We start from the raw sequence: 18,957 nt of genomic DNA, 5'->3' as shown, positions 1-18,957 counted from the left end.
GGTTGGCATTCCTGCGTTGTTGCCTTGGGTGGTCTTTGCAACACACGCATTAAATCTCCACACCAATCTTATGCCAATCTTGTGCATGTTTTAATTGTGTTTTAATAGTTTTAACTTTTTACATTTTAATTGTTGAAATATGTTGATCTTTTTATTGGTTGTTTTTATTGTCTTGTAAACTGCCCAGAGAACTTGCATTTTGGGCAGTATTAAAATATGCTAAATAAATAAATAAAATGTTTACTTTGGGAAATAAACTAAGACTGAAATCCTATACCCAATTTCCTGGGAGTCAGTCCCACTGAAGTCAATGGGACTTGCGTCTCTGAGTAGATATCAATTGGGCTGCGCTGTTTTTATAATTGTACGTTTCTGTATTTTGTCGCAAACAACTATGGACTATTTGGGGGGTGGGGGTGGAGAAGCTGGGATAGAAATGCTGATAATAAATAAATAAGCCCTTGATGTATTCTATCCAGTAATCTTTTGTCATTTGTTTGGACATTTGTCCCAGGGGGATCTTAGAGAGTGTAGGGAGGGAAAGGACAAAATGGAATTGTTGCTGAATAAACCTTTAGTTATATCTAATAAGATTTCCTTGTATGTATGAAGGCCCCTTTATGTTCAGTGGGCTCTATCCCCACCACCCCAAGACATTTGCATAGGGTTGTAGTCTGTTTCAAAAACATGTTTTTGGTATTCCCAGTACATTCAGCCTTACAAATCACAGACCCATGTAATGCCAGGCAATGGGTGTTGCCAATTAGAGACCGCCATAGACAGAGATTTGGGGCAGTGTTCCAATATAAATGAGTGAAATGATTTATTTATTATTTCTCTGTATAAACCACCCTGAGCCATTTTTGGAAGGGCGGTATAGAAATTGAACAAATAAATGAAATGAAATGGATATTTGACAACAGAAAGTGCACTTCAGAGGCAGCATTGTATTATGGATGATGTACAGGCTAAGAAACTCTGGATTCTGATCCTTGCACTGCCCAGCCATGAATGCCCTGGAGAAATACAGTGTCCCCTGCTAAATGAGCAAAGAGGTACCTTTTAAAAGTGGCGATTCTCTTTATTTAGTAGTGGGAGAGAAACTGGCCCTCTCCATCCCCAGCACAGCATCCCTCCAGTGGCTGTTGCTGGTGTCTATCTTATGCTTCTTTTTTAGATTGTGAGCCCTTTGGGGACAGGGAGCCAATAATATTCGCCATATTCGTATTTGTATACAGCTGAGAGAAATACAGCTCAGTTCCCTGTCTGAAAAACAGCTGTATTTCTTTGAATTCACCATTTCTCAAATGAGTTCAGAGCAATATTCAGAGTAACAACAAGCCTGCAAGGTAGGTCAGGTGATAATGGTACTTTAGCCTTGAACAAGGCCACACTGTGGCTTTCACTAAAGAGCAATGATTTGAATCTGAAGTTTCCATATTTAAGTTCCCATCCCTACTCAATGCACCATACTGGCCCTACACTCCATGTCAAACAGATGATTGTAACAAAGCTGGAGGAAAAAAGGCGGGGGGGATAAAAGGACATAAATTTGAAAAGTTTGAGAAAAGCTGCTGAAAGTCTCTGTTCTCCAAAGGAAAATGGCAGTTAGTTATAAAGGTTTTGGGGTGTACTTTTTAAAAATGTTAGGTTACACTTTAAAAATATAGTGCATGAGGTGAAGTCTTTTATAACTAAGATTTCACCTCATGCACTATATTTTTAAAGTGTAACCTTACATTTTAAAAAAGTACACCCAAAAATGCAAAGTGCAAATAAATACCTGTTTTATACAGGTACTCTTGTCAGAGAGTTGGTACTGCTGCCTCTTGAGTGTACGCTCAACCCAAGTTTCTTATTGTGTGATGTGTGACATATATTTAATGGCTTTCAAGTTGTCTAACAAACAAATATACTATATGACAAAGAAATGGCCTTCTTGAGCAAAGTACATAAATTTTTTGTCCCCATCTGACTCTAAAAATGGTAATAACTAGTGGCTGTGGATGGGAATTTACTTTTTTTTTTTTTTAAGCCAATCGTTTGTCAAAGAGCTCAAGGCAGGATACAGTTTCCCTCCCATTTATCCTCACAACAGCCCTGTGAGGTAGGCTAGGCTGAGTGGTAGTGACTGTTCCAAGGTAACCCAGCAAACTTTATGGGCGGGTAGAGATTTCAACCTGGATCTGCTCCCATCCAAGGCCAAGACTCTAGCCGTTTCACCACAATGGCTCAATGCATAGCCTACGTTGTGCATCAAAATACGCATTCAACAAACCTATTGGAGTCTAGATGAGCATTGCATAGCTATGCGTTTGCACCCAGCAAATGCACTCAGAAGGAAAGGAGAGCTGGTCTTATGGTAGCAAGCATTAATTTTCCCCTTTGCTAAACGGGGTCTGCCCTGGTCTGCAGTTAAATGGGAGACTACATATGTGAACACTGTAAGATGTTCCCTTTAGAGGATGGAGCCGTTCTGGGAAAAGTACTTGCATGCAGAAGGTTCCAAGTTCCCTCCCTGGCATCTCCAAGATAGGGCTGAGAGAGACTCCTGCCTTCAACCTTGGAGAAGCTGCTGCCAGTCTGTGAAGACAATACTGAGCTAGCTGGACCAATGGTCTGACTCAGTATATAGCAGCTTCCTATGTAAGTCTGCTTCTTTAGGTGTATCTCCATTTTTTGGTCAGGACAAAGGGATTTTGAATCGAATTCTTTCACTCTGCTGATTTGCCACAAGGGGGCAGGAAGATACCAGCATCTTCCATTGCCTCCACAGTTCTGTACTCTTCTGCCTTACCCTGAACAGAGACACTCTGCTGGGATTGCAAACAGCCATTAGAGATAAAAGGTCCTGGAGTATTTACAATATTGGCTTAACCCATGCTCTCACAGTGGGAATAGAGCTCCTACATTACATTGTTGAACTCATAACCATTTCTGCAAAGCGTCAAAGACAAACTTCCCTGTGGGCTTAAGGAAGTGAAATACTTTTGATAGGAAAAAGCAATAAAAACAAACAAATGAGGAGATAACTCCTCTGTCATAATGGCAGCTGAACTGTAAATCATCACCCAAAACATTGCCTCTGGAAATGCATGTTTCCCTCATAGTGCATGCACATCACCAATATCTGTGGAATGTGTACCTAATCATGGAACTAACCCACCAAATCTAGTTACTGTGATGGCACAATGCTTCTCCAGATTACTCAGGAATTGGATTAGAACAAGGTTTCTCAAGTGGTTGTTGGGTCCCCAGTGGTTGTTGGACTACAACTCCCACCATCCCATCTCATTGGCCACCAGCCACTGTGGCTGGGAATGATGGGAGTTGTAGTCTAACAACATCTGGGGCTCCAAGTTTGAGAACCCCTGGACTGATGTGTTGTAATACAGAAGAGGACAATCATCCAGACAAAGAAATATGTCACTACTGTGAACTTTACTCTCTAGTAAGAGTGTTTAGATTGCAGTCATGCAATTAATTGCATGGGCTGTGATAGATTAATTAATCCAGGGTTGCCTCTTAAAACAGACACAAATTGTAGACCTCTAGGGCTATTACTCCATACTCAGCTTAGGCCTCTGCCTTAATTTTATTTTATGTTAGCTTGGCTCAACATCCAGCCTGCTGAGAGTTGTGGAAAACTCAAAAGCTTGCTGCTCAAGATGTGTTGGGCTTTAACATATTGCTCTCTGTGTACCTTTGAAGTCACCTGTACTTTGGGAGCATCAGGCCTTCATAGGAAGCTGCCTTATCCTGAGTCAGGCCATTGGTCCATCAAGCTCAGTATTGCATACACTGACTGGCAGTGGCTCTCCAAGGTTTCAGGCAGGAGTCTTTCCCAGCCCTACCTGGAGTTGCCAGGGATTGAGCCTGGGACCTTCTGCATGTAAAGCAGATGCTCCACCACTGAGCTACAGCCCCAGTAGGGGATATCTTAGAGGAACAGTGCTCACTTGTAGTCACCCATCCAAATGCACACCAAGGTGAACCCTGCTTAGCAAAGGGGGTAGTTCATGCTTGCTACTACAAGACCAGCTTTGGTTGATCTGCAAGCTCTGCCCACTACTGGAAGACAAGGGTTCAGCCACTGTTCATGCATGTCCTAGTAGTGATATAAAGATGAGACAAGTGGAATATACTGTCCTTGGGAACAGCCTGGAAATTTCAACTGATAAAGAATGTCAGTGCCCATCTATTGATAAAGAGCTGGTGAGATCATAGAGTGCACCCATTTTTACATCTGACTACCTGTTCATTTCGGAGCTCAAATCAAGACACTGGTTTCGAAGCACTACACTATAGGATCAGAATGTCTCACACTTTCCCTGTGGGCCACCTCCACCCTCAGAGGCAAGATGCCTCTCAATACCAGTTGCAGAGGAGCAACAGCAGGAGAGAGGGCATGCCCTCACCTCTTGTCTGTGGGCTCCCCAGAGGCATCTGGTGGGTCACTGTGTGAAACAGGATGCTGGACTAGATGGCCCTTGTGCCTGATCCAGCAGGGCTGTTCTTATGTTCTTGGGTTTCCTGAGGTTTTTTGATCTGCCAAGGAGAATCCGCTCTACACTCCACCCTTTCCTGTAGCAAAATTGTCACTACCAGAAGCAGGGCCAGCTCTGTGGTGGCCCTCAGTTACTCAGGCAGCTCCTGTGCCTTCAACCTCTTTTCCAAAGCAGACATATGTATCCCATCAGGCATTTGGAACTTGCTGAGATATGTTTACTGTGGCTTTTACGAATCGTTTCCAACATTATAGTTTGTTCTATATTTTCATTCAATCTCTAATCTATTTTGTGCTTGTGTCTTCTTGTACACTGACTTGTGAACCTATCTTGAAAAGCAGGTTGGAAATATTGTTTATAAGAAATAATAAACTCATAGATCAGCCATGGCCAGCTTTTTCAGCCTTTGGGCAGGATTCTGTCTGCTGCTGTTTCTTTCTGGTTTAATTACACAGTTCTTAATATGTTCAGAACAAACCCAGTCATTCTTAATATGTTCAGCTGCTTCAGTTTCTTGCAAAGAAAAGCAGGATATACGCTTCCAAAATAGCATACAATAAATTCTCCCAGACCAAACTGCTTAAATGCAGGACAGAGCTCCAAGGACCCTTCCTGGTTGCTACAAAGAAGTGAAATCTTCATCTAGGAGAGGGCAATCTCTACACTTAGGTGATCCACCCTGCGCCCAAATAAATAAGTGCTGAATGGCTGGAAGGATTGTGGCAACCGGAAGTGCCACAACATGCCAGTTTCATGCAACCTCCTTAATCAAGACTCCTGCATTATTAAGTAATCCCACCCTCCCAGCAAATGTTCAACCAATATTAGATGGGAGGCAGAACTGCTATACCGCTTTGGACCAAAAGGGGTCTGTGCAGAGTACGGTGTTCAACTTAACTGGATCAGCAAGGGTTGGGTGGTCGCCAACAACTCCTAATACAAACTTTTACCTGCGTAAAACAGTTCTTCTGCACAATTATTATTATTACATTTATATCCCACTCTTTCTCCAAGGAGCCCAGAGCGGTGTACTACATACTTAAGTTTCTCTTTCACAACAACCCTGTGAAGTAGGTTAGGCTGAGGGAGAGAAGTGACTGGCCCAGAGTCACCCAGCAAGTCTTATGGCTGAATAGGGATTTGAACTCGGGTCTCACCGATCCTAGTCCAGAACTCTAACCACTATACCACGCTGGCTCTCAATGATGCAGCACAGGGGATCCTTAAACTCTACAACAACAAAACAACAAAAAAATTGTGCATTGGAAAAGATGTCGGCTATGCCAATACCCAGGAAGCCTCTCTGGCTTTCTAACATTTATTTTTATACCTTTGTTTAAACTCCTGCGCACCGAACCAGCACAGAGATGTGTCCTTTGGGGTGGCTTGTAGCCTTATATAGGAAGTTGCCCCTCCATCAGTTCCGATGTTGGGCTGTTCCTATCGCCGTCCCCCCCACTCCCACCTCCCCCCACCCACCCGCGGACCTTATTGCATCTATATAAGGCAGAACCCTCTCTTTCCTTTCCCTCCCTCCCCTCTTCTCTTATCCTCAGAGTCCCCAATCCAGCATCCCACAGCTGGGCTGCTGCGGCGCGCACAGCTCAGCATTCTTTTGCCTTGTATGGCCAAATCCTTTGGGGTGGGAGGGAACACTTTGGGCGAGCTCTAGTCTCCATTGGCCGCCTCGGCCATCTGATCCCGCTCTTTCCAAACTAGGGAGATTAAAACAACAGCTAGTTAATTTCGCCTCTTTGCAGCGACCAGGAAGGCTTGGAGGGCTTTTCACAGTTTCTGTCTGACACAGGTAAGGACTCTTCCTTGGATTTCTCAACAAGCCCCACGGGGGAGGGGTGGACTTCCCGTGGGCAAAACAGAGTGGATGGGTGATACATGGCCACATAGTCCTAAATCCTGATAAGTATACTGGTGCGCTCACTGCACTGGATTCGTTAATCCTAAATAATGATTCGTGTTGCTTCAGTGGACATACACGATCTAGCACGATCTAGAATTTACCTGTTGGTTTCGTACAAGCTTCAGCTGCGGGAAGAAGCTTGCCTAGAGTGCAAGAGGCTGTTAGTTCAAATCCCCGCCGATGTGCCTCGACTGTGCCTAGTGAATACTTTGGTAGCCCCCTGTATTAGGCAGCAGTGATATAGGGAGGTGCTGGAAGGCATCATCTCACATTGCGCGAAAGGAGGCACTGGCAACCCACTCCTGTATTCTACCAAGAAAATTACATCGAATGTGATCGCTAGGCGTCCACGCGTCGTCGACGGCTCAATCTTCATACAGCCGCTCAGGTGAAATAGAAGCGGCACTGAAAAGTATGCCTTGAAAAGAGAGGGGGCAAATGCGTCCTTTTGTACGTGGGTCTTCATTACAACAGAGTGGTTAAAAGGATTTCAAGGGGAACTGGGCAAAGAGACATCTTTTAAAGTGGTGACTCTCTCAAAAGAGAGAGCAGCTGTCCCTGCCCAGTCCCAGCATAGCTTCTTTCCAGCATCTTTCTGTTTCTTTTAAGACTGTAAGCCCTTTGGGGGATAGGGAGCGTGCCCTCTCTCTCCCTCTCAAAACTTCTTCAAGACCTTTGTTTTGGTTGAAAAGTGGTATATAAATATGCTTAATAATAATAACTAGCTTTACCTGCTCAGAGCATCTGCATGCTAGGCTCGTACTTGATTGCTCCCCTCACCCCCTGCTACAGCCCCCCTCACCTCAGAGATCTCTCTACCCACACCTGAGCTGCCCTCCTGCTCCTCCTCCCTCCCGCTGCATCCATCCCCCTCACCCCTCTTGGTTGCAGCTGCAGCATTGCTGGCGCCTATTGGCCAGGCTGCAGCCCCCTATCCCCAGAGACCTGCCCACCCTCACCTGAGCCCCGCTCCTGTTCCTCCCCAGAGGAGCAGCAGCAGTGGTTGACTGGGCCCTTCCTTGCTGCCACCGCCATGGCCACTCATTCTCCTCAGGCTGCTGACAGGCTCGGGCCGTCCCTCACCCTTCCTCCTCCTCCTCCTCCTCTCTCTCTCTCTCTCCTCCACTCGCTCTTCCCCTGTCTTTCTTCCCCTCCCTTCTTTTTTCCTTTCCCCCTCTCTTTCTCTCTTCCTTCCTGAGTTAACAGATCTTGTTTCCTCATCTAATTCACACAATGGCAGCCTCCTTCTCTTTCCTCCCTCACAACCGCTCTCTTCGCAGACCTTGCCCACTATCCTTTTATATTGCACAGTTGCATTCCAACTGACCTTAACCATCACAGGCTCCTCCCTCTATCTGCATATAGAATCCCCACTGCCCAATCAGGTGCTTCTGCTTGCGAACTCTTGCGAGAGCTGCAACACACAGGATTAGCCACAGGTATGCCTTAGAGAATTATATAGATAGAGAATGATGATGATGTTGATCCTTTGCAAGAAGTGATCTTCCATTTGTGATGTGCCCCTTCCTTCATTTTTGAAGGATTTCTCCAAATACCCTCAGAAGTGAAGTACACTCTAACCCTGGAGAAGCTATTTTGGCTAGGAGAAGCAAAAGGCTGTTGTGGCAGGGGATGATAGGAGTTCTAGTCCCACCACATCTGATAACCCCTGCCCTAGGTGATTCTTTAGGACTCATAGAGAGAGCAACTAGGATGACGTAAATACTGGTGCACTTATATTGTTAGACATAGTACAGTACATAGGAACATAGGAAGCTACCATATACTGAGTCAGACCCTTGGTCCATCTAGCTCAGTATTGTCTACGCAGACTGGCAGCGGCTTCTCCAAGGTTGCAGGCAGGAATCTCTCTCAGCCCTATCTTGGAGATGCCAGGGAGGGAACTTGGAACTTTCTGCAAGCAAGCTTGCAGGTGCTCTTCCCAGAGCGGCTCCATCCCCTGAGGGGAATATCTTCCAGTGCTCACACTTCTAGTCTCCCATTCATATGCAACCAGGGTGGACCCTGCTTAGCTATGGGGACAAGTCATGCTCGCTACCACAAGACCAGGAAAAGGGAGATGAAGCAAAGAGGAAGTGGAGGAGAGTAACAGAGGAGAGTAGAGGAGAGTAATAGAGAGACTCTCTAGCCCAGTGTTTCTCAACCACAGGTCTGCTGGTCCTCAAGGCATTGGGTACTGGTCTGTGAGGCATCACTAATAAAAATCACCCCCACAAAAAATATATTTTGGGCCGGCAGGGGCCACCGGGAACTGTCCGGAGCTCATTTCCAGGCAGCCCTCATTGCTGGATAACGTTCATTTTGCCTCCTTGAAATGAACATTATCCAGCAGTGAGGGCTGCCTGGAAATGAGCTCCGGAAAGCTGCCAGAAATTGTTTATTTGCGGTGCCAGAGTGTGAGGGTGAAGGGGGCGACCCCCTTACTAACGGCTGGTCAGGGAAATGCACACGAATAATGTACCAGTCCATGACTCCAAAAACATTGAGGAACACTGCTCTAGCCCATCACTCTCCTCTCCTCTTCTCTTCCACTTCCTCTTCTACTCTACCTCCCTCTTTTTCTTTTTCTTTTTTCTCTTTCTTTTTTCTTTTTTAAAAAAAATACTTTTTATTCAATTTTTCACAACATAAGATACACACACGCACACACAAAAAGAAACAAAAAGAAAAAAACAAAAACCAGACAAACAAACAAAAAACATGAGGACTTCCATTTCATCATTAGAACAAGTATCAGTTACAATACTCTAGTCTTGCCTGTAATTTAATCGTTTTCCCCCTGATAAATCGTACGAAAGTCAGCTCTAGGGCATTTTAAAAACATTTTTGTTACCATTCAAAAGCCTGATAGAAATCCATTTTATAATATGTTTTTAGGTAAATAAGAAGAGGGTCCCACTCCCTTTTAAATGCTTCAAATTTATATCTGAAGAACGCGGTTAGCTTTGCCATTTCTGCCAACTCTAACACTTTAAGTATCCAATCCTCTTTACTTGGGCAATGGATGTCTTTCCAAAGGGGGGATTTCCCCCCCCCCCTTTGCTTGCTTAATAGCATCCTTAACTTCTTTGCTGGAAATTGGAAGATTCAATATTTCCCGTTGTTTAGGGTTTAATTTTGGTAAATTCCTTAATTGTAAGAATTGTTCTACTTTATTTATATCAACCTTTCTTTTTTGATAAAACTCCTTATAATATTTATAAAATTCTCTTTTAATTACTGACTGTTGATTAATAATACCGCTGGACATACTCAGACTCGTTATATAATTCTTTTGCTGTTCAACTCTTAATTTCCAGACCAGAGCCTCCTTTTTTTCAAGTCTGAGCAAGGCGGTGGGAGGTGGGTGTTCTCATGCTGCCAAGCGGGGTGGTGGTGGGTGGGGTGGTGAGCAGCAGCATTTGACACCCCTCCTCAGAATCTTTGACACCCCAAGATCTTGGGGCTGCTCCTGCAATCTCCCTGCCACCTCCCCTGCACACAAACAAGAGGATTAAGAGGCAGTAGCTGAACAAAGTAAGGCAGAGAAAGTAGCTGAACAAAGTGGCAACCCCTCAATCCAGGCAGCAAGAAGCAAAGGACAGCCCTGGCTAGGCAGTCCCAAACTGTGTCACTCTCACCAGCACCTTTGATCAAGGTGGCTAGCAAGATCGGAGATGCAGTCCTGGTTCAAGGAAGGCCAAGTTGGGAACAATGTCTGTGAAGATGCCCAGAAACTGGCCTGTGTGGTGCCCTTTTGATTTGGCATGTCTGGCTGCTTAATAAGGCCCTTTGATCACCTGTACTGAATTGCCATGTGTGTGACAAGTAGAGTTCCTGACCATTAAACTGCTGATCTAGATGAAACAAAATCCCAATGCCTTGTTGCAAAAATAAAGTCTTTGGATAATGCAGCTCACTGTGGTTTTATTTTTGTCTTGGCTGCATAAGCAACAGGTCAAATTCCTAACATCCCAGGCCTATGACTTCATGTTAACCATGGCAGAACAAAACAGGAGCTTGCAACACCACTGTAAAAGCAACAGCTAACCTGGCAAGAGCTGATGCCAAAGTCTAGAGCAGTGTTTACTGCTAGGGCCATGCAAGTGCTCTCTTCTTGCTGCTTCATGGCCAGGTGTCAGTGCTACTGCTGTTATATAGGAATATAGGAAGCTGCCATATACTGAGTCAGACCATCCATAGGTCCATCTAGCACAGTATTGTCTACACAGACTAGCAGCGGCTTCTCCAAGCTTGCAGGCAGGAGCCTCTCTCAGCCCTAACTTGGAGATGCCAGGGCAGGAACTTGGAACCTTCTGCTGTTCCCAGAGCAGCCCCATCCCCTGAGGGGAATATCTACAGTGTTTTAGTCCCCCATTCAAATGCAACCAGGGTGGACCCTGCTTAGCAAATGGGAAGATCCATGCTTGCTACCACGAGACTAGCTCTCTTCCCTGTTCTGTGAGGACAGTTTGCTAGCTCCTGCTTCTATGCACTAGACCAGGGGCTGCCAATCTTAGGTCCCCAGATGTTGTTGGACTACAACTCCCATCATGGCCTTCAACCATTGGATGATGGAAGTTTGTTTGTTTGTTTGTTTATAAATTTTGTACACCATCCCAAACTTTAGTCTCTGGGCGAGTTGTAGTCCAACCAGGGGCGTAGTGAGGTTGGAGTGGGACCAGAGACAAGATATGCCCCCGCTCACTGAAGTTCAGCTCATGAAATAAAGAAATCTTAAATGAGGCTGAATAGTGGTAACAAAAAGCATAGTGTTATACATACACACACACACACACACACACACACACACACACACACACCCCTATGTGCCACAATAGAACATCATCCTAAATTATTTTTTTAAAGGTTTTGTAAATTGTGGACGATGCAAGTCATGTAATGGTGCTGGAGAAAGACATGCTGTTCTGGTAGCTCCAGGTCTTAACACTCACATCAATTTCGGAGAATGAATACAACTGAAGGAAACCCGGGCGGGTGTGCGGCTGGGGGAGTCAGTCATGTGATTTGCCTCTGGGAGGCCCCCAGACAACTGTCTCCTCTTGCCCTATTATAGTTACGCCCCTGAGTCCAACAACATCTAGGGAACCCTACGTTGGGAACCCATGGGCTAGCACATAAGATTAGAATGTTAAACCGTTTCACAGATGAGATATATATCCAATTAACTGGGTAATAGTTAAGCTCCATTCAGACATTATGTTGTAGGAGTGTACAGATCTCTGTACACTTGTACACGTTTTTGTGTGGATGATTGTGTCTATGTTCATTTTAAAAGTGAACCTGGGCACAGGCTGTTCAAATGCAGGGTACAGATAGGAAGTGTCCCACTGTACCTGTTTTCCAAATCACACGCAAATAACTGTACCTGTGTGATGATCTGTACCACTGTACATTGTAGACTTGTTGTACAAATGTCTGAACAGGGCTTTAGTTGCTGTGAAGTGGGGTCAGTTTATTTCTGTCTTACTTCATTTTATATTCCACCCAGAGGCTCTCTTACCCCTGGACTTCAGGGCTGAAGTCCAGGGCCTCCACAGCCCCTGGACCCCTGCAAATCCTCTTTAGTCTGTCCTAAGTGGTGTGGTCGACCAGTGGAGCATGATGATGCTTAATTTCCAGGGGAGGAGGGCCCTCCATAGGCCTTTAGGTCCAGGCTCCAAAATTAACTAGGTGCACCTCTGGACTCAAGGTGGCATATGTAGCTCCTCTCCCTTCCTTTTAATCCTCACAGCAACCCTGTGAGGTAGGTTAGGCTGAGACAAAGCATGTTGACCCACATTGCCCAGCAAGTTTCATGGCTGCATGAGGATTTGAACCCAGGTCTCCCTGATCCTAGTCTGCCACTCTAACCATTACATCAAGCTGCCCATGCATCACTTGATTTCCCATCCTGGTAGTCCTGTGCAGACAACATGCCATGTAGCATCAACATGTGGAGAGGGCAGCAGGATCATGTTCACTGGTCTTGCTCCCAGCCTCCACTCCTTGACCTAACCTTCTGAACAGACCCTGTGTGCATGCAGGTCGTATGCTGTGTGGTTGTGTGTAGCCAGGATCTCTCTGCAAACCATACTCTGAATTTTTGCAGGACACAGATCGCACAGACACTGAACACATATGAATAAGAATATGACAACTACTTATATGTTAGTCCCCTGCTAACTGGGCAAAGAGGCACCTTTTTAACATGGTGATTCTCTTTATTTAGCAGGGGGAGAGTAACTGGCCCTTTCCACCCGCAGCACAGCACTCCGCCCCCCCAGTGACTGTTGCTGGTGTCTGTCTTATGTTTCTTTTTAGATTGTGAGCCCTTTGGAGACAGGGAGCCATCTTATTTATTTGTTGTTTCTCTGTGCAAACCGCCCTGAGCCCTTTTTGGAAGGGCGGTATAGAAATCGAATAAATAAATAAATATACTGCTTATCAACAAAAGTCCCCAAAGCAGTTTGGGAACAAGTAAGAAACTTGCGTTTTGGGTGGTATATAAATATGTTAAATAAATAAATAGGAATCAACAATGCACATAGCTGGTGCATAGGGAGGCTCTTTTTAACAGGTCAGATCAACATATGGAGGTTGGGAGCAGGGCCAGTTGGTGAGTTCCAGGTCCATGCCTCCATACATTGATTCTGCGTGACCTGTTGGGTCTAAACATTGCTGACAACTTGCAGGTATGAACTGGTTCCATTGGGAATCATTGTGTTTGAGAATGGGACGGCATGAGATCAGACAATTCTGTCTGTTGTGGATTGGCTAGGATGGCTCACTAGCATGTACAAGTCATCAGTGGATGTGGCACAGTTCTTAATTGCATATGTGAACTAGTCTGTAAGTACTTGGCAAAGCCCTGATAAAGTAGTGTGCGTGTGACATAATAATGTCATACCCTGAGGCTGTGCAAGATGAGTCCTGTCACTCAACCAGTTTACAAGAATCCTTTCAGAAACCTTCTCTATTAAAATATTTGCAAAATGTGTGTGGGGGTGAGTGTGTACAGTGGAGGGAAAGAACTGTTTTGTGTTTTAGAAGAAGACTTGAACTAATTAGCAGTGCTGTAATTATGAGGAAGTGCTCCTGACCTGCTTAGCTTTTGTGATTACCCCTTTAGCTACTGTTTTTAGAAGGTTACAGTGGCCATGATTTGGCTAAAACTGAAGGGAGTCGGTAGTTGAATCCTGTAGATTTAATTAAGGGCCCCCTATCTCCCAGCCCTATAATTTGAGTACTGGAAGCTGGGCAATTACAACCTTAGTTCAGGGCTGCACAACTTTGTTCCTCCAGCTGTTGTTGGACTACAACTCCCATAATCCCTGACTATTGGCCACTGTGGTTTGGAATGATGGGAGCTGTAGTCCAACAACCGCTGAAGGACCAAAGGTGGTTGATTGATTGGTGCATTTATATCCCATTGTTCCTCCAAGGAGCCCAGAGCTGTGTACATGGTTATGTTTATTCTCACAACAACCCTGTGAGGTAGGTTAGGCTGAGAGAGAGGTAACTGGTCCAGAGTCACCCAGTGAGTTTCATGGCTGAATGGGGATTTGAACTCGGGTCTCTGCAGTCCTAGTCCAACATTCTAACCACTATATCACACTGGATCTTACAGCCTTGCCTTAGATGGAATCAACCCTACCGTTGCTTTGCCCAGAGGACATTTTAACATCCTTCTCTAAAAACTGGGTCATTGAAATCATGGTGAGACCTTATTAAGGAGCGTAAACAGTCGGCCTGTGCAAATATTTGGCTCCTAATAGGGGTATTGGCAGGCTGCAGAAAGGAAGGCACACTTGGCATCAAGCTAGAGGCATTCAGGTAGCTGTGGGGAAGGAAGCCAATCTCTGCATCAAGGTGTGCTCCCCACTGCAACGGAGAACTGTGTGTCTGTGCTCCGTCATGGCTGCCTGGGCTGGACAGAGCAGCCCTGACGGCTGCAGATACACTCTGAGGAAGAGCTGCTGTAGCACACGTTTCCATAAATGTGTGTGAGCGTGTACCTGTACAAGAGGGGCTGAAGCACCAGCCTGCTTTTCATAAGGGGTTGTAGATCCTGCAGGCCACCGAAGAACAACACAGAAGGGCTAGAATATTCACGCTGCCTCTTGGCTTCAGCCAGTTGTAACTTTCTCAGTGATAAAGTTAATGGAAAGGAAGCAGCAGGGCAGCTGGTGACAAATGTAGTGTTGGGTAAAGTCCCACTCCAGGCGGCAGGACAAAGAGGCTTTTATCCTCTTTGTAGGGGGAGGTGTAACCCAACCTTGAACTAATCATCTCGCCCCCTGTCTTCCTGGGGCTGGCAGAAAAGGACTCCTCTCCTAGTCTGCACTAACAAGCCGGGGATTTGAGCTTTGCATTGTCTGGTTGCAGAGTAGTTTCCCCCCCACCCCACTTTCTTTCTTGCTAAGCAACTCACAGCATAACTGCTGGGCATACTCTTAACAGCTATATAAAAGAGGCTGTTGTAGAAGCTTTGGAGTTACAAGGAGCTGGGTGGGTTTAGCCCTTCAAGATCTGTGCCTGCATAATGAGGTCCCTCCTAGGAAGCGGTTCCCATTGGACAGAAAGAAGCTTCCGGGACATGTCAAGAATCTCCTGGACCAAAACTTTGTGGTGAGGCCCTCCCAGTCACAGAGAGAAAGAAAAACCACCCTAAGCTTTAAAACCTGTATGAAAGGGCATACAACCAATCTGCATCTGGTTAGCTGTGTTGATTTCTTGAAGGGGGCGGGGGATAACTGTTATTCTGTTGATTTATGTAGCATTGTCTATTGTGTTTTTGTTTTGTTTTGTCTTGTCTTGTTTTTACATTTCTATCCCACTCTTCCTCCGAGGAGCTCATGGTTATTTTATATCAAGAGTGGCCAACCTGGGACTCACAGTTCTCATCACTGCAATAACTTGCAATACCTTTGGATAAGGGCAGCAGAACATTACATTAAATTAATTTCTAGGAGGTGAGGCCTGTTGTTGACTGGGCAAAATCATTATGTGCTGTCAGATTACACCAATAGGAAAGTTCAAGAAATTAAATATATGTAATAGAATATTTTTAATAAGTTGCTTGCAAAAAGGAAATAAAAGAACAGTTTTAAATCTGTGGGATTTAAACTTCAAACAACCAGGATGACTCATAATGAGGCAAACTGCAAATTATGAGGCTGCTTCTCCAGCCCTATCTTGGAGAAGCAGGGAGGGAACTCGGAGCCTAGATGCTCTTCCCAGAGCGGCTCCATCTCCTAAGGAGAATATCTTACAGCGCTCACACTTCTAGTCTCCCTTTCGTATGCAACCAGGGCGGATCCTGCTTAGCTTAAGGGGACAAGTCATGCTTGCTACCACAAGACCAGCTCTCTTCCCAAAGGGCAAGGGGAGACAGTTGTCTGGGGGCCCACTGCCTGGGGGGGGGCAGAGGCAAGTCGCATGACTGACTCCCCCAGCCCGGGCTTCCTTCAGTTGTAGTCATCCTCCGAAATCGATGTGAGTGTTAAGACCTGGAGCTACCAGAACAGCATGTCTTTCTCTAATACCATTAAATGACTTGCATCATCCACAGTTTACAAAACCTTAAAAAAAAAATTTAGGATGAGCTGAGCTTCAGTGAGGGGGGGCACTTTAAAATCTTGTCTCTGGGTCCACTCCAACCTTGCTACGCCCCTGGGGTGAAGCAAAGAGCAAGTGGAGTGATGGGGGGCCTCTCTAGCCCAAGGATTCTCAACGTTGGGTCCCGAGATGTTATTGGACTTCAGTTCCCATAACCCCCAGCCCGATGGGGCCTTTGGTTGGGGATTATGGAAGTTGAAGTCCAATAACATCTAGCCCACCACTCCCTTCTCCTCCACCTCTTCTTCCTTTTTTTGCACTTTATTTTTATTAGTTTTCTTACGTATCAATGTGACTTCCAGTTCATCTTTCAACATAGTTATACTACAACATCCATATTTGCTCTCATGTTAATATTTTATTCGTATTTATATATCTAGTTATTATGTCCTAGTCCTTGTTTTCATCACCATAGTAATCTATTACTTTCATTATTATAACAAATTCCCCAACTGTTATTTTTACATTTCAACCCCCATTAATAAATCCAAATTCACATTGTTTTTCATATACCGCAAAAAAGGGTTTCCAATCTTCTACAAAGTTTTCTATATGACTATCTCTTACTAATACAGTAAGTTTTGCCATTTCTGCATATTCATATGCCTTTATCAACCATTCTTCTCTTGCTGGAATTTCCACAGATCTCAATTTCTGAGCAAGAACCATTCTAGCTGCCACCGCAAGATATAGAAATAAATTTCTATTTTCTTTCAAGATTTCTTCATTAATTATGCCCAACAGAAAGGATTTAGGTGTCTTATGAAATACACATTTAAAAATCTTTTTAAGGTCATCATAATTCATATCCCAAAACCTCTTTATCTCTCTGCAGGACCACCACATGTGGTAAAAGGACCCCTCGCTATCTTTACATCTCCAAAACTTATTAGATACATTTTTATACATTAAGGCTAGTTTCTTAGGTGTTAAATACCACCTGTACATCATTTAAATAAATTTTCTTTTAAATTATAACACGCTGTAAATTTAAGATCTTTCTTCCATAGCTTAATATTTTATCTCTCTGTCTAATTTCCAGCATCGCCATCTGGTCTTGCAATTGATCAGAAGAATCTTTTAATTTTATCATATCTTGCTCTATAGAGTTCATTTTCTTTCCTATTTGATTAACATCATCCACTGTTTTTTTAACTATCTCATCCAGATTAATTACCCTGGCACTCAGTTCTGCTGTTTGACAACTAGCATATCTTGACTAAGCATTTGTAAAGTAGCCGAGTTTGCAATCAAGGCTGCTGCATTTTCTTCCACACCTTTTCTGATCGCAGTTAGCATCTCATTTAAGTCAACTAACATTTTCTCTGATACTGATCCTACTGTTTGAGTTGCCGAGACTGTGGCCCTCCTTCCTGTTAATTGTCTTTTCCCCACAGTTAGGTGCAGATTTCCAGCTTGTGCAAACGTAATATAAAACAGCTATGTAAAGCTGGCTTTTATATTCTCACTTCTCCTCCACTTCTGATCTGCCTCCTCCCTCCTCCTCTTCAGCTCTGAACAAGGCATTGGGGAGGGGGAGGTGTGTGCTTTCATGCTGCCAAGAAGTCAGGGGGTGGTTGGTGAGCAGCAGGTAGCATCTGACACCCCCTCCTCACTACCTGCTCCTGCAACTCCCTGCCACCTCCCCTGCACACAGACAAGTCACTGGAAGAGGATTAAGAGGGAGTAGCTGAACAAAGTAAGACAGAGAAAGTAGCTGAACTAAGTGGCAACTTCTCAATCCAGGCAACAAGAAGCAAAGGTCAGCCCTGGCTAGGCAGCTCTGAACTGTGTCACTCCTCTCCTCCTTCTTGTGCTTCTAGTGTGAGGCCAAGATGTGTCTATGCACACATGGCCAGGGAGCAGAGGTGTGCTGAGTGCATGCAGGAGAGGCTTTGAGTGGGGACTGAGTGAGTGAATTTGCTCCCTGGCATGTTCTATGTGCCGTGGCAATGGAGGCACCAGGTTAATGGTTATTATATTCAATGCTTCTGCTAAAAATACAAAAAAAGACATTTAAATCTTTCCCCCAGCATATTCCAGTATAAAAAGGAGTGCATTCACCTAATTTAGGTGGCAGGATTCTTCATATAGAATTTGATATCTGTAGGCAATTGGGAAGTATGGCTTTGTTTTGCACAAACAAATCCACAAACAAACTCTTCAGAATATATATATTTATTTTTATTTATTAACATATTTTAATACCACCTGAAACTTAAAGAGCTGTGGGCCATTCACTGGCCAAAAGCCTGGCTTAAAAGGGCAGTCTTCATTGTGTGGTATGAATGTACAACTGGGCACAATGTACACCAATAGTTGATCTATGCATGCATTGTTATTCACCCATTATGTTCAACACACAAATAGCAGTATGCACAATCTGTACCCCATGTTTGAGGGCTCCAGTCCTGGAGTTCACATTTAAAGATAACACTTATATAGGCATTCACAAACAAACATGTGCGCCTTGTACAGACACCTACAGGTGCATACAGCATAATCTGTGGATATCTCTTAGTGCAAAACCTGACATCAATGATATAGTAGTCTTGACAGCCAGGGGCGTAGCAAGGTTGTAGTGAGCCTAGAGACAAGATTTTAAAATGCCCCCCGCTCTCACTAAAGCTCAGCTTATGAAGTAAATAAATCTTAAATAAGGCTGAATAGTGGTAACAAAAAACATTGTGTGTGTGTGTGTGTGTGTGTGTGTGTCTGTGTCTGTCTGTGTGTGTGTGTGTGTGTGTGTGTGTGTGTATACAAGTCATTTAATGGTACTAGAAAAAGACATGCTGTTCTGGTAGCTCCAGGTCTTAACACTCACATCAGTTTAGGAGGATGAATATAACTGAAGGAAGCCCGGGCGGTTGCGCGGCTGGGGGAGTCAGTCATGTGACTTGTCTCTGCCCC

At 44.6% G+C, this 18,957-nt stretch overlaps 1 protein-coding gene and 1 non-coding gene across 3 annotated transcripts in view; one reads left to right on the top strand and one right to left on the bottom strand.

Moving 5' to 3' along the window:
* Positions 1 to 3,855: 3,855 nt before the first annotated feature.
* Positions 3,856 to 3,927, bottom strand: TRNAV-UAC (transfer RNA valine (anticodon UAC)). Its single transcript has one exon. It is a non-coding gene; the product is annotated as a tRNA-Val (tRNA).
* A 2,233-nt stretch (positions 3,928 to 6,160) lies between these two features.
* MYL9 (myosin light chain 9) overlaps positions 6,161 to 18,957 on the top strand; it is a 37,644-nt gene continuing 24,847 nt past the window's right edge. The window contains exon 1 of one of the 2 annotated variants that reach the window (XM_053248199.1): positions 6,161 to 6,315. The gene's annotated coding sequence lies outside the window, so the exon portion shown is untranslated. The remainder of the gene's footprint in view (positions 6,316 to 18,957) is intronic. The other variant, XM_053248200.1, reaches the window with a different exon arrangement.

The sequence above is a fragment of the Hemicordylus capensis genome, chromosome 4 (genome assembly GCF_027244095.1).
Source record: "Hemicordylus capensis ecotype Gifberg chromosome 4, rHemCap1.1.pri, whole genome shotgun sequence".
In the NCBI taxonomy this organism is placed as follows: domain Eukaryota; kingdom Metazoa; phylum Chordata; class Lepidosauria; order Squamata; family Cordylidae; genus Hemicordylus; species Hemicordylus capensis.
This window is presented reverse-complemented; position numbering and strand designations above follow the sequence as displayed.